The 26219-nt window shown below is 48.1% G+C and overlaps 1 long non-coding RNA gene across 1 annotated transcript; it reads right to left on the bottom strand.

Annotated features, from left to right (window-relative positions):
* On the bottom strand, positions 1–24951 carry LOC121001432. Its single transcript, XR_005779059.1, has 4 exons — positions 24939–24951; positions 22379–22382; positions 19713–19723; positions 1–118 (listed from the first exon to the last, which is right to left on the bottom strand). It is a non-coding gene; the product is annotated as an uncharacterized LOC121001432 (long non-coding RNA).
* Positions 24952–26219: the final 1268 nt, after the last annotated feature.

Genomic DNA, 26219 nt, shown 5'->3' with positions numbered 1-26219 from the left:
AAGGAAAAGGTGTCTCCCCACCATGAGTCTTTGTCTGCACTATTTTCCTGTAACCATTTGTCTCTCATGATTTTCATCTTTTCTATTCCAGCTTTTACCTGTAGGTTACCTTGGGTATCTATATAATGACAACAAGCAGGTCCCACAACCTGACACATACCTCCTTCCTTTGCTGTCAGGTAGTCTAAAACTAATAATCAGTTGCCACCACTAGTTAGTCCCACATCTGCATTACCATGGGGTACAGAAACAAGGTACTGAAGAACTTATTGGTGAGGCTCATCTCTACTACATGGGGTTTACCATTTGGTCTGGGTGTATTGTCCTTGGCTCTTCTATAAAGAGTGTTTCGGTACAGCTTTATATCTATGTCGGAATGGGGTATTATAAAGGTTGCAGGAGTAAGTCGGGCAATTGTACATAAACCAATGACATTTCTGGGCAACCACTTGTATGCCTTATGCCCACAGACTAGATATATAGTTTCTGGGACTGCAACTACCATACTATTAAACAACTGAGTTATCTATTTGGCCAACTGGACACCTTCTGCCCGTTTTTGTCCCTTTTCCTGACTCTCTGAGGACTTAGAGGTAATTCCAGCAATTAAATCAACTAAGGTACGGTTGTTGCAGGCCAGATTCTTACCCTTTACAGGATCTATACCAACACACTGTACCAGGCTGTTTGGGTTAGAGTCATTGCAGCCAAATTTGTCATAAGTAGGGATGAGCGAACCCGGACTGTATAGTTCGGGTTCGTACCGAATTTTGGGGTGTCCGTGACACGGACCCGAACCCGAACATTTTCGTAAAAGTCTGGGTTCGGGTTCGGTGTTCGGCGCTTTCTTGGCGCTTTTTGAAAGGCTGCAAAGCAGCCAATCAACAAGCGTCATACTACTTGCCCCAAGAGGCCATCACAGCCTTGCCTACTATTGGCATGGCTGTGATTGGCCAGTGCAGCATGTGACCCAGCCTCTATATAAGCTTGGGTCACGTAGCGCTGCACGTCACTCTGCTGATTCAAGCATAGGGAGAGGTTGCAGCTGCGACGTTAGGGCGAGATTAGGCATATTAACTCCTCCAAAAGACTTCATTCTGTGATCGATCTGCAGCTGTGGATCATTGAAGTGCTAATATTGACTTGGAAGACAGGTTGGCATTAGCAGGAGGTGCTCAAACCCACATGCAGTTGTGTATATATATAGGGGAGCAAATCCTGCACTTGTAGCCCGTTGCTAATGGCAATCCCCAGCAAAATGCATACAATGGAGGATGCCCGCGGCGAACCACAAGTACCACAATAGACATCCTACACAAGATAACAAGTGCGGATGTCATAATTAATATAACAATATAACAAAACAATAACAAACACAGGTGCACTCTGCAGTCTCACTAAATCCTCAAACTGATTTTAAAATTGAGAGATTAGTCAACATGTCCTACGGTGTAGAACATGTCTAAGCCCGGACACCACGACAAGGTTTCTCAAGTAGCCCGGGACCCTACACTCTCCTACCTGAGCCGTATGGGCGATACCAGGAGCCAGTGGGCAAATTACAGGAGCATAAGGCCGACTCACAAACAACTCACCAGTTACCTCCAGCATGTGGCCATGCTTGCAATGGGAGGAGGGAGGAGTCTGTGAGTCCCACTCAAGACTTGCTGATATGTCCCAGGCCTCACAGGTGCACCTAAATGTGACCTGTAGATGGAAAACAGGCACATTTAAATAGGAGTTTATACACCTCCAGGAATCTATATATACAAACTAAGAAGACAGGTTGGCATTAGCAGGAGGTGCTCAAACCCACATGCAGTTGTGCATATATATAGGGGAGCAAATCCTGCACTTGTGGCCCGTTGCTAATGGCAATCCCCAGCAAAATGCATACAATGGAGGATGCCCGCGGCGAACCACAAGTACCACAATAGACATCCTACACAAGATAACAAGTGCGGATGTCATAATTAATATAACAATATAACAAAACAATAACAAACACAGGTGCACTCTGCAGTCTCACTAAATCCTCAAACTGATTTTAAAATTGAGAGATTAGTCAACATGTCCTACGGTGTAGAACATATCTAAGCCCGGACACCACGACAAGGTTTCTCAAGTAGCCCGGGACCCTACACTCTCCTACCTGAGCCGTATGGGCGATACCAGGAACCAGTGGGAAAATTACAGGAGCATAAGGCCGACTCACAAACAACTCACCAGTTACCTCCAGCATGTGGCCATGCTTGCAATGGGAGGAGGGAGGAGTCTGTGAGTCCCAATCAAGACTTGCTGATATGTCCCAGGCCTCACAGGTGCACCTAAATGTGACCTGTAGATGGAAAACAGGCACATTTAAATAGGAGTTTATACACCTCCAGGAATCTATATATACAAACTAAGAGGACAGGTTGGCTAATCTCTCAATCTACACCGTAGGACATGTTGACTAATCTCTCAATTTTAAAATCAGTTTGAGGATTTAGTGAGACTGCAGAGTGCACCTGTGTTTGTTATTGTTTTGTTATATTCTAATATTGACTTGCTCACATTTTTGAGGCTGCCCAGAACGTTTTTAGATCACTTTTTTTCTGGGGTGATCGGCGGCCATTTAGTGACTTGTGGTGCGCCAGCACAAGCTATCACCAAGTGTATTTAACCATCAATAGTGTGGTTATTTTGTGCTATATCCTACATCAGCTGCAGGCTGAGCCTGTGTCACCGAAGTGCATTTAACCATCAACAGTCTGGTTATTTTTTGGCCATATACTACATCAGCTGCAGGCTGAGCCTGTGTCACCGAAGTGCATTTAACCATCAACAGTCTGGTTATTTTTTGGCCATATACTACATCTGGTGCAGCCTGAGCCTGTGTCACCCAAGTGCATTTAACCATCAACAGTATGGTTATTTTTTGGCCATATACTACATCAGGGGTAAGTTGAGCCTGTCACCCAGCGCCTAAAAAATAGACCTGACATTTCTATTCAACCAAATCTGTACTGTTTTAGCTGGTCAAGTTATTTGTAGTGACCGTAAAAGCAGACTTTTTGTTCTGGGTTGAAAAACTATTCGCAAATTTGCCATTCTCGAAAATAACTAGTTTCTGGTATATGAGGCCTACTTGAAATCTATCCCAAAAAGGATATCTTACATTGAAGGTGCTGATAGTGTCATTCAGAAAAACCTAAGACACACGCTACCGTGCAGATAGAAGTCTGATTCTGTGATTAAACCTATACCTGTCACACAGCGCAAAAAAAAAAACAGGCCTCACATTTCTATTCAACCAAATCTGTACTGTTTTAGCTGGTCAAGTTATTTGTAGTGACCGTAAAAGCAGACTTTTTGTTCTGGGTTGAAAAACTATTCCCAAATTTGCCATTCTCAAAATAACTAATTTCTGGTATATGAGGCCTACTTGAAATCTATCCCAAAAAAGATATCTTACATTGAAGGTGCTGATAGTGTCATTCAGAAAAACCTAAGACACACGCTACCGTGCAAATAGAAGTCTAATTCTGTGATTAAACCTATACCTGTCACACAGCGCAAAAAAAAAACAGGCCTCACATTTCTATTCAACCAAATCTGTACTGTTTTAGCTGGTCAAGTTATTTGTAGTGACCGTAAAAGCACACTTTTTGTTCTGGGTTGAAAAACTATTCCCAAATTTGCCATTCTCAAAATTGTGGTGAACGGGAACAATGAGGAAAACATCTAATAAGGGACGCGGACGCGGACGTGGACATGGTCGTGGTGGTGTTAGTGGACCCTCTGGTGCTGGGAGAGGACGTGGCCGTTCTGCCACAGCCACACGTCCTAGTGTACCAACTACCTCAGGTCCCAGTAGCCGCCAGAATTTACAGCAATATTTGGTGGGGCCCAATGCCGTTCTAAGGATGGTAAGGCCTGAGCAGGTACAGGCATTAGTCAATTGGGTGGCCGACAGTGCATCCAGCACATTCACATTATCTCCCACCCAGTCTTCTGCAGAAAGCGCACAGATGGCGCATGAAAACCAAGCCCATCAGTCTGTCACATCACCCCCATGCATATCAGGGAAACTGTCTGAGCCTCAAGTTATGCAGCAGTCTCTTATGCTGTTTGAAGACTCTGCTGCCAGGGTTTCCCAAGGGCATCCAACTAGCTCTTCACCAGGGGTGGAAGAGATAGAATGCACTAACGCACAACCACTTATGTTTCCTGATGATCAGGACATGGGAATACCACCTCAGCACATCTCTGATGATGACGAAACACAGGTGCCAACTGCTGCGTCTTTCTGCAGTGTGCAGACTGAACAGGAGGTCAGGGATCAAGACTGGGTGGAAGACGATGCAGGGGACGATGAGGTCCTAGACCCCACATGGAATGAAGGTCGTGCCACTGACTTTCACATTCTTTGCCTCCTGTCTCCTCCTCCTCCTACTCAGCTTCTTCCTCCTCTTCTTCCACCTGCTCATCCAGTCAGCCACACACCTTCACCACCAACTTCAGCACAGCCCGAGGTAAACGTCAGCAGGCCATTCTGAAACTCATATGTTTGGGGGACAGGCCCCACACCGCACAGGAGTTGTGGCGGGGTATAGAACAACAGACCGACGAGTGGTTGCTGCCGGTGAGCCTCAAGCCCGGCCTGGTGGTGTGCGATAATGGGCGAACAGCGATAATGGGCGAAATGCGCTACAGCGTAACTTCGGCCTTCCCGCTCACCGCCTCATATGCGACGTACCCACCAGGTGGAACTCCACCTTGCATATGCTGGACAGACTGTGCGAGCAGCTGCAGGCCATAGTGGAGTTTCAGCTGCAGCACGCACGGGTCAGTCGCACTGTGGATCAGACACACTTCACCACCAATGACTGGGGCCTTCATGCGAGACCTGTGTGCCCTGTTGCGTTGTTTCGAGTACTCCACCAACATGGCCAGTGGCGATGACGCCGTTATCAGCGTTACAATACCACTTCTATGTCTCCTTGAGAAAACACTTAGGGCGATGATGGAAGAGGAGGTGGCCCAGGAGGAAGAGGAGGAAGAGGGGTCATTTTTAGCATTTTCAGGCCAGTCTCTTCGAAGTGACTCAGAGGGAGGTTTTTTGCAACACCAGAGGCCAGGTACAAATGTGGCCAGACAGGGCCCACTACTGGAGGACGAGGAGGACGAGGATGAGGAGGAGGTGGAGGAGGATGAGGATGAAGCATGTTCACAGCGGGGTGGCACCCAAAGCAGCTCGGGCCCATCACTGGTGCGTGGCTGGGGGGAAACACAGGACGATGACGATACGCCTCCCACAGAGGACAGCTTGTCCTTACCTCTGGGCAGCCTGGCACACATGAGCGACTACATGCTGCAGTGCCTGCGCAACGACAGCAGAGTTGCCCACATTTTAACGTGTGCGGACTACTGGGTTGCCACCCTGCTGGATCCCCGGTACAAAGACAATGTGCCCACCTTACTTCCTACACTGGAGCGTGATCGGAAGATGCGCGAGTACAAGCGCACGTTGGTAGACGCGCTAGTGAGAGCATTCCCAAATGTCACAGGGGAACCAGTGGAAGCCCAAGGCGAAGGCAGAGGAGGAGCAAGAGGTCGCCAACGCAGCTGTGTCACGCCCAGCTCCTCTGAGAACAGGGTTAGCATGGCAGAGATGTGGAAAAGTTTTGTCAACACGCCACAGCTAACTGCACCACCACCTGATACGGAACGTGTTAGCAGGAGGCAACATTTCACTAACATGGTGGAACAGTACCTGTGCACACCACTCCACGTACTGACTGATGGTTCGGCCCCATTCAACTTCTGGGTCTCCAAATTGTCCACGTGGCCAGAGCTAGCCTTTTATGCCTTGGAGGTGCTGGCCTGCCCGGCGGCCAGCGTTTTGTCTGACCGTGTATTCAGCACGGCAGGGGGCGTCATTACAGACAAACGCAGCCGCCTGTCTACAGCCAATGTGGACAAGCTGACGTTCATAAAAATGAACCAGGCATGGATCCCACAGGACCTGTCCATTCCTTGTGCAGATTAGATATTAACTACCTCCCCTTAACAATATATTATTGTACTCCAGGGCACTTCCTCATTCAATACTATTTTTAATTTCATTTTACCATTATATTGCGGGGCAACCCAAAGTTGAATGAACCTCTCCTCTGCCTGGGTGCCGGGGCCTAAATGTGTGACAGTGGCCTGTTCCAGTGGTGGGTGACGTGAAGCCTGATTCTCTGCTATGACATGAAGACTGATTCTGCGCTGACATAAGGCCAGATTCTCTGTTACGGGACCTCTCTCCTCTGCCTGGGTGCCTGGGCCTAAATACCTGACAGTGGCCTGTTCCAGTGGTGGGTGACGTGAAGCCTGATTCTCTGCTATGACATGAAGACTGATTCTGCCCTGACATAAGGCCAGATTCTCTGTTACGGTACCTCTCTCCTCTGCCTGGGTGCCTGGGCCTAAATATGTGACAGTGGCCTGTTCCAGTGGTGGGTGACGTGAAGCCTGATTCTCTGCTATGACATGAAGACTGATTCTGCGCTGACATAAGGCCAGATTCTCTGTTACGGGACCTCTCTCCTCTGTCTGGGTGCCGGGGCCTAAATATGTGACAGTGGCCTGTTCCAGTGGTGGGTGACGTGAAGCCTGATTCTCTGCTATGACATGAAGACAGATTCTGTGCTGACATAAGGCCAGATTCTCTGTTATGGGACCTCTCTCCTCTGCCTGGGTGCCTGGGCCTAAATATGTGACAGTGGCCTGTTCCAGTGGTGGGTGACGTGAAGCCTGATTCTCTGCTATGACATGAAGACTGATTCTGCGCTGACATAAGGCCAGATTCTCTGTTACGGGACCTCTCTCCTCTGCCTGGGTGCCTGGGCCTAAATATGTGACAGTGGCCTGTTCCAGTGGTGGGTGACGTGAAGCCTGATTCTCTGCTATGACATGAAGACTGATTCTGCGCTGACATAAGGCCAGATTCTCTGTTACGGGACCTCTCTCCTCTGTCTGGGTGCCGGGGCCTAAATATGTGACAGTGGCCTGTTCCAGTGGTGGGTGACGTGAAGCCTGATTCTCTGCTATGACATGAAGACTGATTCTGCGCTGACATAAGGCCAGATTCTCTGTTACGGGACCTCTCTCCTCTGCCTGGGTGCCTGGGCCTAAATACCTGACAGTGGCCTGTTCCAGTGGTGGGTGACGTGAAGCCTGATTCTCTGCTATGACATGAAGACTGATTCTGCCCTGACATAAGGCCAGATTCTCTGTTACGGTACCTCTCTCCTCTGCCTGGGTGCCTGGGCCTAAATATGTGACAGTGGCCTGTTCCAGTGGTGGGTGACGTGAAGCCTGATTCTCTGCTATGACATGAAGACTGATTCTGCGCTGACATAAGGCCAGATTCTCTGTTACGGGACCTCTCTCCTCTGTCTGGGTGCCGGGGCCTAAATATGTGACAGTGGCCTGTTCCAGTGGTGGGTGACGTGAAGCCTGATTCTCTGCTATGACATGAAGACAGATTCTGTGCTGACATAAGGCCAGATTCTCTGTTATGGGACCTCTCTCCTCTGCCTGGGTGCCTGGGCCTAAATATGTGACAGTGGCCTGTTCCAGTGGTGGGTGACGTGAAGCCTGATTCTCTGCTATGACATGAAGACTGATTCTGCGCTGACATAAGGCCAGATTCTCTGTTACGGGACCTCTCTCCTCTGCCTGGGTGCCTGGGCCTAAATATGTGACAGTGGCCTGTTCCAGTGGTGGGTGACGTGAAGCCTGATTCTCTGCTATGACATGAAGACTGATTCTGCGCTGACATAAGGCCAGATTCTCTGTTACGGGGCCTCTCTCCTCTGTCTGGGTGCCGGGGCCTAAATATGTGACAGTGGCCTGTTCCAGTGGTGGGTGACGTGAAGCCTGATTCTCTGCTATGACATGAAGACAGATTCTGTGCTGACATAAGGCCAGATTCTCTGTTACGGGACCTCTCTCCTCTGCCTGGGTGCCTGGGCCTAAATATGTGACAGTGGCCTGTTCCAGTGGTGGGTGGCGTGAAGCCTGATTCTCTGCTATGACATGAAGACTGATTCTGCGCTGACATAAGGCCAGATTCTCTGTTACGGGACCGCTCTCCTCTGCCTGGGTGCCTGTTCCAGTGGTGGGTGACGTGAAGCCTGATTCTCTGCTATGACATGAAGACAGATTCTGCGCTGACATAAGGCCCGATTCTCTGTTACGGGACCTCTCTCCTCTGCCTGGGTGCCTGGGCCTAAATGTGTGACAGTGGCCTGTTCCAGTGGTGGGTGACGTGAAGTCTGATTCTCTGCTATGACATGAAGACAGATTCTGCGCTGACATAAGGCCAGATTCTCTGTTACGGGACCTCTCTCCTCTGCCTGGGTGCCTGGGCCTAAATGTGTGACAGTGGTCGGTTCCAGTGGTGGGTGATGTGAAGCCTGATTCTCTGCTATGACATGAAGACAGATTCTAAGCTGACATAAGGCCAGATTCTCTGTTATGGGACCTCTCTCCTCTGCCTGGGTGCCTGGGCCTAAATGTGTGACAGTAGCCTGTTCCAGTGGTGGGTGACGTGAAGCCTGATTCTCTGCTATGACATGAAGACAGATTCTGCGCTGACATAAGGCCAGATTCTCTGTTACGGGACCTCTCTCCTCTGCGTGGGTGCCTGGGCCTAAATGTGTGACAGTGGCCTGTTCCAGTGGTGGGTGACGTGAAGCCTGATTCTCTGCTATGACATGAAGACTGATTCTGCGCTGACATAAGGCCAGATTCTCTGTTACGGGACCTCTCTCCTCTGCCTGGGTGCCTGAGCCTAAATGTGTGACAGTGGCCTGTTCCAGTGGTGGGTGACGTGAAGCCTGATTCTCTGCTATGACATGAAGACTGATTCTGCGCTGACATAAGGCCAGATTCTCTGTTACGGGACCTCTCTCCTCTGTCTGGGTGCCGGGGCCTAAATATGTGACAGTGGCCTGTTCCAGTGGTGGGTGACGTGAAGCCTGATTCTCTGCTATGACATGAAGACTGATTCTGCGCTGACATAAGGCCAGATTCTCTGTTACGGGACCTCTCTCCTCTGCCTGGGTGCCTGGGCCTAAATATGTGACAGTGGCCTGTTCCAGTGGTGGGTGGCGTTAAGCCTGATTCTCTGCTATGACATGAAGACTGATTCTGCGCTGACATAAGGCCAGATTCTCTGTTACGGGACCTCTCTCCTCTGCCTGGGTGCCTGGGCCTAAATGTGTGACAGTGGCCTGTTCCAGTGGTGGGTGACGTGAAGCCTGATTCTCTGCTATGACATGAAGACAGATTCTGTGTTGACATAAGGCCAGATTCTCTGTTACGGGACCTCTCTCCTCTGCCTGGGTGCCTGGGCCTAAATGTGTGACAGTGGCCTGTTCCAGTGGTGGGTGACGTGAAGCCTGATTCTCTGCTATGACATGAAGACAGATTCTGCGCTGACATAAGGCCAGATTCTCTGTTACGGGACCTCTCTCCTCTGCCTGGGTGCCTGGGCCTAAATGTGTGACAGTGGCCTGTTCCAGTGGTGGGTGACGTGAAGCCTGATTCTCTGCTATGACATGAAGACAGATTCTGAGCTGACATAAGGCCAGATTCTCTGTTACGGGACCTCTCTCCTCTGCCTGGGTGCCTGGGCCTAAATATGTGACAGTGGCCTGTTCCAGTGGTGGGTGACGTGAAGCCTGATTCTCTGCTATGACATGAAGCCTGATTCTGCGCTGACATAAGGCTAGATTCTCTTTTACGGGACCTCTCTCCTCTGCCTGGGTGCCTGGGCCTAAATATGTGACAGTGGCCTGTTCCAGTGGTGGGTGACGTGAAGCCTGATTCTCTGCTATGACATGAAGACTGATTCTGCGCTGACATAAGGCCAGATTCTCTGTTACGGGACCTCTCTCCTCTGCCTGGGTGCCTGGGCCTAAATATGTGACAGTGGCCTGTTCCAGTGGTGGGTGACGTGAAGCCTGATTCTCTGCTATGACATGAAGACTGATTCTGCGCTGACATAAGGCCAGATTCTCTGTTACGGGACCTCTCTCATCTGCCTGGGTGCCTGGGCCTAAATACCTGACAGTGGCCTGTTCCAGTGGTGGGTGACGTGAAGCCTGATTATCTGCTATGACATGAAGACTGATTCTGCGCTGACATAAGGCCAGATTCTCTGTTACGGGACCTCTCTCCTCTGCCTGGGTGCCTGGGCCTAAATACCTGACAGTGGCCTGTTCCAGTGGTGGGTGACGTGAAGCCTGATTCTCTGCTATGACATGAAGACTGATTCTGCGCTGACATAAGGCCAGATTCTCTGTTACGGGACCTCTCTCCTCTGCCTGGGTGCCTGGGCCTAAATATGTGACAGTGGCCTGTTCCAGTGGTGGGTGACGTGAAGCCTGATTCTCTGCTATGACATGAAGACTGATTCTGCGCTGACATAAGGCCAGATTCTCTGTTACGGGACCTCTCTCCTCTGTCTGGGTGCCGGGGCCTAAATATGTGACAGTGGCCTGTTCCAGTGGTGGGTGACGTGAAGCCTGATTCTCTGCTATGACATGAAGACAGATTCTGTGCTGACATAAGGCCAGATTCTCTGTTACGGGACCTCTCTCCTCTGCCTGGGTGCCTAGGCCTAAATATGTGACAGTGGCCTGTTCAAGTGGTGGGTGACGTGAAGCCTGATTCTCTGCTATGACATGAAGACTGATTCTGCGCTGACATAAGGCCAGATTCTCTGTTACGGGACCTCTCTCCTCTGCCTGGGTGCCTGGGCCTAAATATGTGACAGTGGCCTGTTCCAGTGGTGGGTGACGTGAAGCCCGATTCTCTGCTATGACATGAAGACTGATTCTGCGCTGACATAAGGCCAGATTCTCTGTTACGGGACCTCTCTCCTCTGTCTGGGTGCCGGCCTAAATATGTGACAGTGGCCTGTTCCAGTGGTGGGTGACGTGAAGCCTGATTCTCTGCTATGACATGAAGACTGATTCTGCGCTGACATAAGGCCAGATTCTCTGTTACTGGACCTCTCTCCTCTGCCTGGGTGCCTGGGCCTAAATGTGTGACAGTGGCCTGTTCCAGTGGTGGGTGACGTGAAGCCTGATTCTCTGCTATGACATGAAGACAGATTCTGCGCTGACATAAGGCCAGATTCTCTGTTACGGGACCTCTCTCCTCTGCCTGGGTGCCTGGGCCTAAATGTGTGACAGTGACCTGTTCCAGTGGTGGGTGACGTGAAGCCTGATTCTCTGCTATGACATGAAGACTGATTCTGCGCTGACATAAGGCCAGATTCTCTGTTACGGGACCTCTATCCTCTGCCTGGGTGCCTGGGCCTAAATACCTGACAGTGGCCTGTTCCAGTGGTGGGTGACGTGAAGCCTGATTCTCTGCTATGACATGAAGACTGATTCTGCGCTGACATAAGGCCAGATTCTCTGTTACGGGACCTCTCTCCTCTGCCTGGGTGCCTGGGCCTAAATATGTGACAGTGGCCTGTTCCAGTGGTGGGTGACGTGAAGCCTGATTCTCTGCTATGACATGAAGACTGATTCTGCGCTGACATAAGGCCAGATTCTCTGTTACGGGACCTCTCTCCTCTGTCTGGGTGACGGGGCCTAAATATGTGACAGTGGCCTGTTCCAGTGGTGGGTGACGTGAAGCATGATTCTCTGCTATGACATGAAGACAGATTCTGTGCTGACATAAGGCCAGATTCTCTGTTACGGGACCTCTCTCCTCTGCCTGGGTGCCTGGGCCTAAATATGTGACAGTGGCCTGTTCAAGTGGTGGGTGACGTGAAGCCTGATTCTCTGCTATGACATGAAGACTGATTCTGCGCTGACATAAGGCCAGATTCTCTGTTACGGGACCTCTCTCCTCTGCCTGGGTGCCTGGGCCTAAATATGTGACAGTGGCCTGTTCCAGTGGTGGGTGACGTGAAGCCCGATTCTCTGCTATGACATGAAGACTGATTCTGCGCTGACATAAGGCCAGATTCTCTGTTACGGGACCTCTCTCCTCTGTCTGGGTGCCGGCCTAAATATGTGACAGTGGCCTGTTCCAGTGGTGGGTGACGTGAAGCCTGATTCTCTGCTATGACATGAAGACTGATTCTGCGCTGACATAAGGCCAGATTCTCTGTTACTGGACCTCTCTCCTCTGCCTGGGTGCCTGGGCCTAAATGTGTGATAGTGGCCTGTTCCAGTGGTGGGTGACGTGAAGCCTGATTCTCTGCTATGACATGAAGACAGATTCTGCGCTGACATAAGGCCAGATTCTCTGTTACGGGACCTCTCTCCTCTGCCTGGGTGCCTGGGCCTAAATGTGTGACAGTGGCCTGTTCCAGTGGTGGGTGACGTGAAGCCTGATTCTCTGCTATGACATGAAGACTGATTCTGCGCTGACATAAGGCCAGATTCTCTGTTACGGGACCTCTCTCCTCTGCCTGGGTGCCTGGGCCTAAATGTGTGATAGTGGCCTGTTCCAGTGGTGGGTGACGTGAAGCCTGATTCTCTGCTATGACATGAAGACAGATTCTGCGCTGACATAAGGCCAGATTCTCTGTTACGGGACCTCTCTCCTCTGCCTGGGTGCCTGGGCCTAAATGTGTGACAGTGGCCTGTTCCAGTGGTGGGTGACGTGAAGCCTGATTCTCTGCTATCACATGAAGACTGATTCTGCGCTGACATAAGGCCAGATTCTCTGTTACGGGACCTCTCTCCTCTGCCTGGGTGCCTGGGCCTAAATATGTGACAGTGGCCTGTTCCAGTGGTGGGTGACGTGAAGCCTGATTCTCTGCTATGACATGAAGACTGATTCTGCGCTGACATAAGGCCAGATTCTCTGTTACAGGACCTCTCTCATCTGCCTGGGTGCCTGGGCCTAAATACCTGACAGTGGCCTGTTCCAGTGGTGGGTGACGTGAAGCCTGATTCTCTGCTATGACATGAAGACTGATTCTGCGCTGACATAAGGCCAGATTCTCTGTTACGGGACCTCTCTCCTCTGCCTGGGTGCCTGGGCCTAAATACCTGACAGTGGCCTGTTCCAGTAGTGGGTGACGTGAAGCCTGATTCTCTGCTATGACATGAAGACTGATTCTGCGCTGACATAAGGCCAGATTCTCTGTTACGAGACCTCTCTCCTCTGCCTGGGTGCCTGGGCCTAAATATGTGACAGTGGCCTGTTCCAGTGGTGGGTGACGTGAAGCCTGATTCTCTGCTATGACATGAAGACTGATTCTGCGCTGACATAAGGCCAGATTCTCTGTTACGGGACCTCTCTCCTCTGTCTGGGTACCGGGGCCTAAATATGTGACAGTGGCCTGTTCCAGTGGTGGGTGACGTGAAGCCTGATTCTCTGCTATGACATGAAGACAGATTCTGTGCTGACATACTGTAAGGCCAGATTCTCTGTTACGGGACCTCTCTCCTCTGCCTGGGTGCCTGGGCCTAAATATGTGACAGTGGCTTGTTCAAGTGGTGGGTGACGTGAAGCCTGATTCTCTGCTATGACATGAAGACTGATTCTGCGCTGACATAAGGCCAGATTCTCTGTTACGGGACCTCTCTCCTCTGCCTGGGTGCCTGGGCCTAAATATGTGACAGTGGCCTGTTCCAGTGGTGGGTGACGTGAAGCCCGATTCTCTGCTATGACATGAAGACTGATTCTGCGCTGACATAAGGCCAGATTCTCTGTTACGGGACCTCTCTCCTCTGTCTGGGTGCCGGCCTAAATATGTGACAGTGGCCTGTTCCAGTGGTGGGTGACGTGAAGCCTGATTCTCTGCTATGACATGAAGACTGATTCTGCGCTGACATAAGGCCAGATTCTCTGTTACTGGACCTCTCTCCTCTGCCTGGGTGCCTGGGCCTAAATGTGTGACAGTGGCCTGTTCCAGTGGTGGGTGACGTGAAGCCTGATTCTCTGCTATGACATGAAGACAGATTCTGTGCTGACATAAGGCCAGATTCTCTGTTACGGGACCTCTCTCCTCTGCTTGGGTGCCTGGGCCTAAATGTGTGACAGTGGCCTGTTCCAGTGGTGGGTGACGTGAAGCCTGATTCTCTGCTATGACATGAAGACAGATTCTGCGCTGACATAAGGCCAGATTCTCTGTTACGGGACCTCTCTCCTCTGCCTGGGTGCCTGGGCCTAAATGTGTGACAGTGGCCTGTTCTAGTGGTGGGTGACGTGAAGCCTGATTCTCTGCTATGACATGAAGACAGATTCTGCGCTGACATAAGGCCAGATTCTCTGTTACGGGACCTCTCTCCTCTGCCTGGGTGCCTGGGCCTAAATGTGTGACAGTGGCCTGTTCCAGTGGTGGGTGATGTGAAGCCTTATTCTCTGCTATGACATGAAGACAGATTCTAAGCTGACATAAGGCCAAATTCTCTGTTATGGGACATCTCTCCTCTGCCTGGGTGCCTGGGCCTAAATGTGTGACAGTGGCCTGTTCCAGTGGTGGGTGACGTGAAGCCTGATTCTCTGCTATGACATGAAGACAGATTCTGCGCTGACATAAGGCCAGATTCTCTGTTACGGGACCTCTCTCCTCTGCCTGGGTGCCTGGGCCTAAATGTGTGACAGTGGCCTGTTCCAGTGGTGGGTGACGTGAAGCCTGATTCTCTGCTAAGACATGAAGAAAGATTCTGTGCTGACATAAGGCCAGATTCTCTGTTACGGGACCTCTCTCCTCTGCCTGGGTGCCTGGGCCTAAATGTGTGACAGTGGCCTGTTCCAGTGGTGGGTGACGTGAAGCCTGATTCTCTGCTATGACATGAAGACTTATTCTGCGCTGACATAAGGCCAGATTCTCTGTTACGGGACCGCTCTCCTCTGTCTGTGTGCCGGGGCCTAAATATGTGACAGTGGCCTCTTCTAGTGGTGGGTGACATGAAGCCAGATTCTCTGCTATGGCATGAAGAGACTGATTCTCTGCTGACATGAAGCCAGATTCTTTGCTATGGCATGAAGAGACTGATTCTCTGCTGACGTGAAGCCAGATTCTCTGCTATGGGACCTCTGTCCAATTGATATTGGGTCATTTTTATTTTTTTTATTTTTATTTTAATTCATTTCCCTATCCACATTTGTTTGCAGGGGATTTACCTACATGTTGCTGCCTTTTGCAGCCCTCTAGCTCTTTCCTGGGCTGTTTTACAGCCTTTTTAGTGCCCAAAAGTTCGGGTCCCCATTGACTTCAATATGGTTCGGGACGAAGTTCGGTTCGGGTTCGGATCCCGAACCCGAACATTTTAGGGAAGTTCGGCCGAACTTCTCAAACCCGAACATCCAGGTGTTCGCTCAACTCTAGTCATAAGGACTAAAAGACATACCTTTCGACTGTATTTGCAAACAATGACAGTGTGACCAACTTGGAAAACATGACACATTGCACCACATGTTCTCGTTCCAGGGGGTAGACCTATAATCAACTGGTGGCCCTGATCTGTTTACCATGAGCTGGAGGGCTCAGCCCATCCTGCAACGGGTAAGGGTACCTCCTTGTTTTTAGTTTTGGACTTAACCTGCATCATGCCTATGAAAAAGATAGTACAGTTGGCAAGTTCAGTTAATTCATAAAAACAGAGGGGCACGGTGAAATAGGGCATACTGGCTGAGCTCATAGGACTGTGAGTACAGATCCAAAAGTCTCTCAATTTTCAGTGTCGCTTAGCCCCTCAAACAATAACTGATGGTGCCGTATCAAAGCATTGTCCCATTTATCATTCAGTGGATGAAACACTGCTGACATGCTCAAGGTCAGAGCCACTGCCAACAGAAGGACTCTCATCTTGTTTCCAAGACTTTCTTGCAATGAGAAGCGTGTATCCAGTTGGGTTTTCCTTTAACTTTTACAGCAGTCTCAGTCTTTAACAAAACTTGAAAGGGACCATCAAATCTGGGCTCAAATGTCTTTCTCACGTGCTTTTTTATGACAACCCAATCACCAGGCACCGCGTCCCTTCCACTGAGTCTGGATCTGGAATGGAAGCAAACACTTGTTTATGATTGTGCTCCAACCTGCGGGTGAGGGCCTTCATGTAACTGACCATGCTGTCAGTCTGAAGCTGCAACTGTTGAGGTAAATACAGCCCCAGTTTGGGTACAATATCAAACAAGATTTCATATGGGGATAGGCCAGACCTTTTCCCTGGGGTGGTGCGGATGGAGTACAGGGCAAGGGGGAGGCTCTCAGTCCAGGGCTTCCCGGTCTCCTTCATAGCCTTCTGGATTTTAAATTTAATAGTGCCGTTCAGTCTCTCCACATGGCCACTGGACTGTGGGTGATAGACCGTGTGAAAGGCATGAGTGACCCCCAAGGCTCCCATCACCTCTCCTGTGAAATGGCTTCCTCTGTCTGATTCTATCACTTCAGGGACTCCATACCTGCACACAAGTTCACTGACCAGTTTCTTTGCAGTATTCTTGGAATTTGCAGTAGATACAGGGTAAGCCTCCAGCCATCCTGAAAAGAGATCAATGCACACAAGCACATATTCGTATGTTCTTACCTTCGGTAACTGTATATAGTCTTTTTGCAGTCTCTTGAATGGGTAAAATGGTGTATGTTTCTTAGGTGTCTTAACTACCTGTCCGGGGTTGTTTAGAGCACAGATCATACAGCCTTGTACATATCTACTGGCAATAGTGGAGAAACCAGGTGCGACCCATCTCTTCAGTACCGTGCTCACCATAGGACCCTTTGCTTGGTGTGTGGGCCTGTGGCCTCCTGTGCCATCATAGGATAGAGGGCTCTGGGTAGACATATTTTTCCTGACACTTCCCAGATTCCCTGCACATTCGGCAATGCTCCTCTGAGTCCAGGAGCTCTTTTCTCCTTCATCTGCCTGTGCAGAGAGTTTAATCAACACGTCTTCAGACATGTGGTGAGGCTCCAGGACACTGACAGGGATAACCTTGGGTTTCCAAGGCTTCACTGCTGCCTCTTTTGCAGCCCCATCTGCCCTGTTGTTGCCCCTTGCCTCACGGGTCTGTTGTCTGGTATGTGCCTTAATCTTGACAATGGCTACTTCCTCTGGAAACAGTAGTGAGTTCATTAGTTCAAACACAGAGTCTTTGTTCTTTATAGGTTGACCTGCAGAGGTAAGGAAGTCCCTGGCTCTCCATATAGGGCCATAATCATGTGCAATACCAAACCCATACCTGGAGTCTGTAAAAATATCTGCTCGTTTACCTTGTGCCATTTTACATGCTTCAGAGATTGCCTTCAACTCAGCCTCCTGTGCTGACATGTAAGGAGGGAGTGGTTTAGGCCAGTACTACCTCATGTTGCGTGACCACTGCATATCCAGTATGAAATCGGCCATCCTCACCCATGTATCTGCTGCCATCTACAAAAAACTCAAAATCAGGATTAGGTATGGGTTGATCATATATAAAGAGTGCAAGACTCCAAAACAATAGCACTGATGTGCGTCTTCCACCAACTTTCAGCAAGCACACACTAGCTTCGTTAGGCATTTTTCAATTAACATCCTGTGAGATTGTAAATAAGACGGGCACATAGTGAAGCACTGCAACAATCAGCCGTTCCTCCTTTCAATGTTATACTCACAAGTAGAGTTGAGCGGACACCTGGATGTTCGGGTTCGGCAGGTTCGGCCGAACTTGAAAAAAAAGTTCGGGTTCGGGACCCGAACTTGACCCGAACTTGACCCCGAACCCGAACCCCATTGAAGTCAATGGGGACCCGAACTTTTGGGCACTAAAATGGCTCTATAATAGTCCTGGAAAGGGCTAGGTGGATGCCCTTGGGAAACCCTGCCAGCAGAGTCTTCAAACAGCATAAGAGACTGCTGCATGACTTGAGGCTCAGACAGGTTCCCCGATATGCACAGGGGTGAACGTGCTGGATCCACTGTCGGCCACCCAATTGACTAGCGCCTGTACTTGCTCAGGCCTTACCATCCTTAGAATGGCATTAGGCCCGACCAAATATCGCTGTAGATTCTAGCGGCTACTGGGACCTGAGGTAGTAGGTTCAGTACGACGTGTAGCTGTGGCAGAACGGCCACGTCCTCTCCCTGCACCAGAGGCTCCACCAACACCACCACCATGACCATGACCGCGTTCCTTATTAGATGTTTGCCTCATAGTCAGCTTTCACCAAGCAAAGTAAAAAGTGGTTAAGTCTGTTAAAAATAATTAACCACCCATAAAAACCCTGATGTAGGGTATTGCACTAAAACAAATTTTTTAACCTCTATATGACAGCGGTATTTGTGGCCTAAATGTGATACTCACTTATGCACGTCTAATCCCAGATGTGCAGTGTATCAGAGGGTTTTTTGACCCCAGTAAGCAAAAAGCCGTATTTGTGGCCTAAATGTGACACTCATTTATGCACGTCTAATCCCAGATGTGCAGTATATCAGAGGTTTTTTTTAACCCCAGTAAGCAAAATGCCGTATTTGTGGCCTAAATGTGACACTCACTTATGCACGTCTAATCCCAGATGTGCAGTATATCAGAGTGTTTTTAAACCCCAGTAAGCAAAAAGCCGAATTTCTGGCCTAAATGTGACACTCACTTATGCACGTCTAATCCTAGATGTGCACTATATGAAACAGATGGTTTTTTTTCACCCCAGTAAGCAAAAAGCTGTATTTCTGGACTAAATGTGACACTCACTTATGCACGTCTAATCCTAGATGTGCACTATATGAAAAAAAAGTGTCTCAAAGCATTATTTCTGGACTTGCAGACATGCAGATATCCTGTGCTGGTGCTCTATCGTTGCATAAAATGGCTGCCGATTATGTATTGATATTGACTAACTGAAGAAAAAAAAGTTTGTGTTCAGTAGTAGTTGGCTCAGGGCAGGCTTAAAACAATTGTGCACTGCACCCACAAAACACATTTGCTGTAGATCGCTGAGTAAAGAAGCAGTTCTTCATAAGATTTCTCCCTGATCTCTCCCTCACAGCAGCTGCAGCCTATCCCTACACTAATCCGAGCAGAGTGACGGGCGGCGCTACATGACTCCAGCTTAAATAGAGGCTGGGTCACATGCTGCAGTTTGCCAATCACATTCATGCCAATAGTAGGCATGGCTGTGATGGCCTTTTGGGGCAAGTAGTATGACACTTATTGATTGGCTGCTGTGCAGCCTTTCAAAAAGCGTCAAGAAAGCGCCGAACACCGAACCCAAACCCGAACTTTTACGTAAATGTTCGGGTCCGGGTGCCGAAAAACCTAAAGTTCGGTACGAACCCGAACTTTACAGTTCGGGTTCGCTCAACTCTAATGGTAACTTATCTGGGTCCTGCTCCAGTATATCACTGATGGCTCTAAGTCCCAAATCTTTTGGAATTATGGTGTACAGGGAGGTGACATCGGCTGTAGCTAGCCATATATTTTTAGTCACCGATCCTAGACTTCTCACCAATTCAATAACACTTCCGGTATCTTTTAGGTATGATGGAGATCTAACCACATGTTTCTGCAGGAAGAAATCTATGTATTCAGTTAATCTGCTGGTCAAAGAGTTAATCCCGGAGACAATAGGTAGTCCAGGGGGGGGGGGGGAGGGTTGTGAGACTTTTGTGTACTTTCAGCAAATGGTATATTACTGGAGTGAAAAGATTCTTGATAAATAAATAATCATATTCTTTTTTCACCCCAGTACGGTATCCCTCTTGAAGCAAAACCTCCAGTTGTGCTTTAAATTCTATTAGAGGATTTTTTGTAAGGCGACGATACTTTTAGTTATACAGCTAATTGTCTAGTTAATTCGACCTCATACCTTTCTGTATCCATTATAACTAACCCACCCCCCTTATCTGACTGTTTTATTGTTATTTTTGGATTCTTTTCCAAGTTCTACAGAGCCTCTTTTTCTTTCTTAGTGAGATTATATGTTCTAGGTTTTTCTTGAATTTTTTCTATTTCGTTCAGAACACCTCTCTTGAATGCCTCTATGCATTCATTTTCTTTATTCCTTGCGAAGAACTGCGATTTTTTCCCGTAGGTTAGTATGGATCACCCCTCCTATTTGTTCTGCAATTTTAATCACCGGCGTTTGGTTGCTAATAAAATATTTGGCCAAATAAATTTTAATTCTAATGTATTTATCTACATCCAGAAAAGCTGCAAATTTGTTTAACCCCTTTGTGGGTGCAAATTTGAGGGCTCTCCCTAATACGCCCTCCTCATCTTTGGTCAAAACATAACTACTCAAATAAAAAATACCTGTTAGTTAGTTTTTTGGGGTTGGGCCCTCCATTTCCTTCCTCCTCTCCTCTATATGTATTCTTTTCTGCGGGGTTCCCATTTTCTTTGAATTGGCTGCCTGTTCATCCTCCATTTTACTATGGATTCCCTTTATCCCCTGGTGTGGAAAATGTTGTGCATTCACAGTTTCTCTAGCTTGATTATCTTGACATCCCTGTTCTTGGGTTCTGTTGGTGTTATTTGTATTCCCTCTATTGTGTTTATAGTAGTGAGTCCCATTAAACTCCTGGCCACCATATGTTCTATTCTCAAATTTATAGGTATGATTTTGATATCTATTTCCAGTTGGGTACTGGTAATGGTACGTCTGAGGGGGTGGTCCCCATCTGTTATAGCGAGAATTTTTTTTGTATGACTGTGGGTATCCCTGATCCCTGTTAAATCTATAATTATTGTGGTAGTGATTACGATGTGTATAGTCTTGGGGGTCGATAATTTTGTGCTTCCCAATTCCTTCTTGTCGGTGGGGGATTCTTTCCTTGTGTCTGTAATTTGGGAGTAGTCGGTATGTATCTCTGATCGCTAGTGTTAGCACCCTGCATGGATAAACTTGCTCTTTGGTTTTCTGACTCAGTTTTATTGGGAGAATGTTTCCCTACATTCTTTACTTTCCACTTATATACTTTATCATTTGTATAGTCCTCACTTACTTTGAAATATTTTTTCAGTTTTTTATTTTTAACCTCAGTCTCAATTTTTATTAAGTTGTCCCTGCACTTGTTACTTTGTGCTGTATAACCTTCAATATCCTTATAAGGTATCAACAATTTCTGCAATTTGTCAATATTGTGTCCGATCTCTTTGAGTTTGTTTTTACGTATACGGATAATAAACTGTACTACTTTCAAACCACACTCATTCCCCAGTCTTTCCCATTCATTTAGATCCTCCAAATCAACAGTATTTAAAGGTAACTGCCACCTTAAACCTTCGGGTATTCTGTCCTCGGAGAGATATTTCTCCAGGGATATTATATCCCATTTGGTCCTAATCTCTTTACCTAAATCTCTTTCTAGTTCTCCAAACATTTTCTCCATGCTATCCTCATTTTGCTCTATTTCTTTGTTAAGAAAAACAGATTCTGCATCACAGACAAGGCTGGCTCTATAGTCAAATATATCCATCCCTCAGCGTATATATGGATGACCCACACAACAATATAAGAGTTCAATGTAAATTTTCCAATACGTTGCCTGGATGGATAAAAATCCGAAGGGTCTGACCTATATTGGAGTAGAACAAGTGCAGGCAAACTGGCGAGGTGGCGATACTATAAAAAAGATCGATCGAACAGAAGTAAAATGGATCTATGAGATGGGTACATTACAACCGCATGGTCTGAACATGGAGTTGGACCTGAAACCTTTTCTCATAGATTAGAACACACCCAGCCAGCTACATCATTTGAATATTAGGAACACATGTGTGAGAGGGAGGAATTTAATCAAAGTGAGTGCTATAGCTTTTGGTAGAGTATTATTTGTTTTATCTGTTTTTGAAGAATTTTAAATTTGCATGGCCTGATCCCTGTTATCTTGAAAAACTAAGGTACATCAGAATGTATCAAAGGAAATTGAGTAGGAGTTTTTAGTAAAGTATTGAGAATAGTGGGTGGAGTGAACTTGGGTATTTAAGAATTGTGGGAATACTTGGAAGCCACGCCCTTGATGAAGCCATTTGAAGCGAAACCTGGACCGGGCAGGACCATTGATCTGTGTTGATTTTATCATTACACATTTTATCTCATTTGAATGTGAGTATAATAAACCATATTTATGAATTTTAAAATACGGGAGCAATATTTAATCATCTGTAGGAGGCACAACGAGAACAACTGTGCAGAGGACCTACTGGTCGGCTTTCTTTTGAGACGCATATTCTACTTATATGCTTGTGAGTATAACATCGAGAGGAGGAACGGCTGGTTGTTGCAGTGCTTCACTATGTGCGTGTCTTCTTTACAATCTCACAGGATGTTAATTGAAAGAAACGCCTAATGAAGCTAGTGTGTGGTTGCTGAAAGTTGGTGGAAGACCCACATCAGTCCTTTATATATGTACTGTTTTTGTGAATAAGGATCCACTTCACTTTAGGACTCGCTGCAATTAGAACCATCCAGGCAATGTATTGGAAAACTTACATTGAACTCTTATATGGGTTGATCATGTACATGTGAAAAGCCAGAAGTTTCTTGTCGCGTTAATTGGACACAATCATGTTCATCAGTATCTTGTAATTTTTGTAAAAGTGGGCCTGTACCCCCTTCCCTCATTTCTGAATCCGAAATTGGTAGGAGAGTTGCAGGATTCAGAGTAGTACATCTCTTGAAAGTAATGGACTCAGGCATGAGTAAAGAACATTGCAACCGTAGTTGGCGTGCCATGGATATGTGCTTTGGTTGCACCTGACTTAGGATACCTTGGATGTTATGAGGGGTTTGTACCACCAGGGGATAGTCAAGTACAACTTCAGAAGCTTTTTCCACCATCAGCTGCACTGCCGCAACCGCCCTGACACAGGAGGGGGCGTGGCGTGAAACTGGATCTAATCTGGCAGAGAAAAAGGCAATCGGCCTTTGTCTGTCCCCATGTTTCTGGGTCAGGACTGAGGTACTATGGCCAATTAGTTCTGAGCAGAACAGTTTAAAAGGCTGGTCATAGTCTGGTATGCCCAGTGCCGGTGCTGACAGGATTGCCAATTTGAGTGAGTAAAAAAAATCCTCTGCAGGGCCACTGATTGAAAAAGGGTCAGAGGCCAAGCAGTCATAAAGGGGTTGCATCAACATGGATGCATTCCGGATCCAAGGTCTGCAATAGGACACCAGTCCAAAAAACATTCTGAGTGGCTACAGCCCCTGAGGGAGTGGAATGTCCTTCACAGCCTGTTTTCCTTCCTCAGTGAGGTGCCGGGCACCTTCTGACAAACAGTGACCGAGTAAAGTAACACTGGATTGGCAAAACTGCAGCTTGTCTTTGGAAGACTTACCCCCATTTTCTGCCAGGAAAATCAACAGTGACAGAGATGCATTTTTACAAGTGTCATAGTCAGGAGCACATAACACATATTGCAACAAAACAACCTGATCAGGAACCTGCCAACCTGTCAGGACTGATTGGAAAGCTTCAGTATACATGGTGGGTGAGTTTTGAGCTCCCTGCGGCAATACCGTCCATGTATACTGTTTACCCCTAAATGTGAATGCAAAAATATATTGACATGTCACGTGGATCGGGACACTGAAAAATGCATTTGCAAGGTCAATCACAGTATAACACGATGCCCTCGGAGGGACCTGTGACAACAAGGTGTGTGGGTTCGGGACAATTGGAGTCTGCAGGACAGTAACCTTATTGACTTCCCGTAAGTCATGCACCATCCTATAAGTCACAGGCTGGCCTTTTACTACTTTCTTTTTGACCGGAAATAGGGGGGTGTTTGCGGGAGAATTAGTCACCACCAGGACCCCCATTTGAACATACTGGTCAATCTGAGTGACCACAGATTGTTCTTGTGCATGACTCAAGGGATACTGACGGACTCGGGGTGGTGTACATCCTGGTTTTAAATGTACCATGAAAGGAGTGACATCCAATCTGCCAATATCAGTTTTACCCTTTGCCCACAATTTGTCGGGGACTGGCTGCAGGTCCTGCTTCAATTGTACCACACAGGATGCTTGGTCCGGCTCCAGGTGTAAAGATAGAACCCGGGTTAAAACATAATCGAGGGTGTCAATATCTACATGTTTGGTACTATCCTTATTAAAGTAAATATGAGCCCCAAGTGCCTGCAGGACATCAGTACCCAGCAAATTGAATGGGATATTTTCTTTTACTAACAACTGTCACCACTGTATTGTCTTTGATTTCTAACTTCATAGGTATGGTCTCTGGGATGAAGACCACTTCCCCTGTGAACCCTGATGCTGGGACACATTGTGTGCTTATCTGTCATGGCTTACTATAATCAGGATTGATCACTGTCTTGGCTGCCCCCGTGTCTATTAAGAAAGGAACCTGTTGGTTGGCTACCTGGACTGGTATCTCAATTTGGCAGTCTACGGCTGCTGCAGTCATCGCAGATAAGGACACAGGGTTGCCGGCTTCCTATTGTGAGGTCACCAGACCAGGGGTGTGCACTGAACCCTTGTTCTGTGAGTTCACCTGTTGTCCTTGAGGCGCTAACCAGCAATTTCTGTGTATGTGACCAAGTTTGAAACAATTGTAACATCTGAAGTCACCCCTCCTCTGTCTAATCGGTCCCTGTTGACCAGACCATGGTCTCTGTTGTCCTTGTACCATATTGATTTTTGAGGATTTGGTAGTGGACATGTCTAGTTCCAAACCCTTAGCAGCAGCAACTAACTGAGGTAGTGCTGTCACCCTCCATTCAGGCTTACATGCCTTCAGTTTTGTCAGGAGGGCAGGTCTCAGTCCCTCCATGAAAGCAGATGTCAATAACTTCTGAAGAAAAGGGAAAGTTCAGCAGCTCTCACCTGCCCCTCCTTCAGCTGTGAGCACGGATAACCCGAGTCAGGTAACGGGTGATTATATACAAAGAAAAAGTTGAAAAATTTCCAGCTCCACTTTAATAAAGGAATGTAAATTTATTTTGCTTGCGGTAAAATCTCATCCATCAGTTACAAAAATAGCAGTCTTGTCATAAAATAGGGCACACCCCAAAAATAGCAGTCTTGTCATAAAATAGGGTACACCCCAAAACATTGGGAAATATAACCTGTGATAACTCCCTCCAGTCATGCTAAACACATGTTCAGACAATACACTGGCTGCAGGGCAGGCCAGCACCTCCAAGGCAAAAAGGGCAAGGTTAGGCCATGTGCCCAATTTGGAGACCCAGAAGTTGAAGGGGACAGACCCATCAGTCAGTACGTGTAGTCGTGTGCAGGACGGTACGTTATCTTTGTAACGGGGATCCAGCAGCGTGGCCACCCAGTAATCAGCACAAGTTAGAATGTGGGCAACTCGGCGGTCGTTGCGGAGACACTGCAGCATGTAATCGCTCATGTGTGCAAGACTGCCCAGAGGCAATGACAAGCTGTCCTCTGTGGGAGGTGTATCGTCTGTGTCCTCTGTATCCCCCCAGCCACGCATCAGTGATGGCCATGAGCTGATTTGGGTGCCACCCTGCTGTGAACAGGGTGCCACCTCCTCCATCTCCTCCTTCTCATCCTTCACCTTGTCATCCTCCATAACTGTGCCCTGGCTGGATAATTGTGTACATGGCGTTTGTGGGTGCAGGAACCCACCCTCTGAGCCACTTGTGAATGACTGGCCGGAAACCTTATGAAATGATCCCTCTTCCTCCTCCTGTGCCACATCCTCTTCCATCATCGCCAGAAGCATTTTTTCAAGGAGGCATAGAAGTGGGATAGTAACGCTGAGAACGGCATCATCGGCACAAGCCATGTTGGTGGAGTACTCAAAACAGCGCAACAAGGAACACAGGTCTCGCATGGAGGCCCGGTCATTGGTGGTGAAGTGGTGCTGTTCAGCAGAGTGACTAACCTGTGTGTGCTGCAGCTGAAACTCCACTATCGCCTGCTGCTGCTCGCACAGTTTGGCCAGCATGTGCAAGGTGGAGTTCCACCTTGTGGGCACGTCGCATATGAGGCGGTGAGCGGGAAGGCCAAAGTTACGCTGCAGCGCTGACAGGCGAGCAGCAGCAGGGTGAGAATGCCGAAAGCGCGCACAGACGGCCCCGCACTTTATGCAGAAGCTCTGACATATCGGGGTAATTTTAAGGAACCTCTGCACCACCAAATTCAGCATATGCGCCAGGCAAGAGATGTGCGTCAAACCGGCTAGTCCCAAAGCTGCTACGAGATTTAGCCCATTATCTCACACCACCAGGCCGGGCTTGAGGCTCACTGGCACAAACCACTCATCGGTCTGTTGTTTAAG

The sequence above is a fragment of the Bufo bufo genome, chromosome 5 (assembly GCF_905171765.1).
Source record: "Bufo bufo chromosome 5, aBufBuf1.1, whole genome shotgun sequence".
NCBI classification, from domain to species: Eukaryota; Metazoa; Chordata; class Amphibia; order Anura; family Bufonidae; genus Bufo; species Bufo bufo.
Note: the sequence above shows the minus strand (reverse complement) of the source record. Positions and strands in the feature narration are given on the sequence as shown.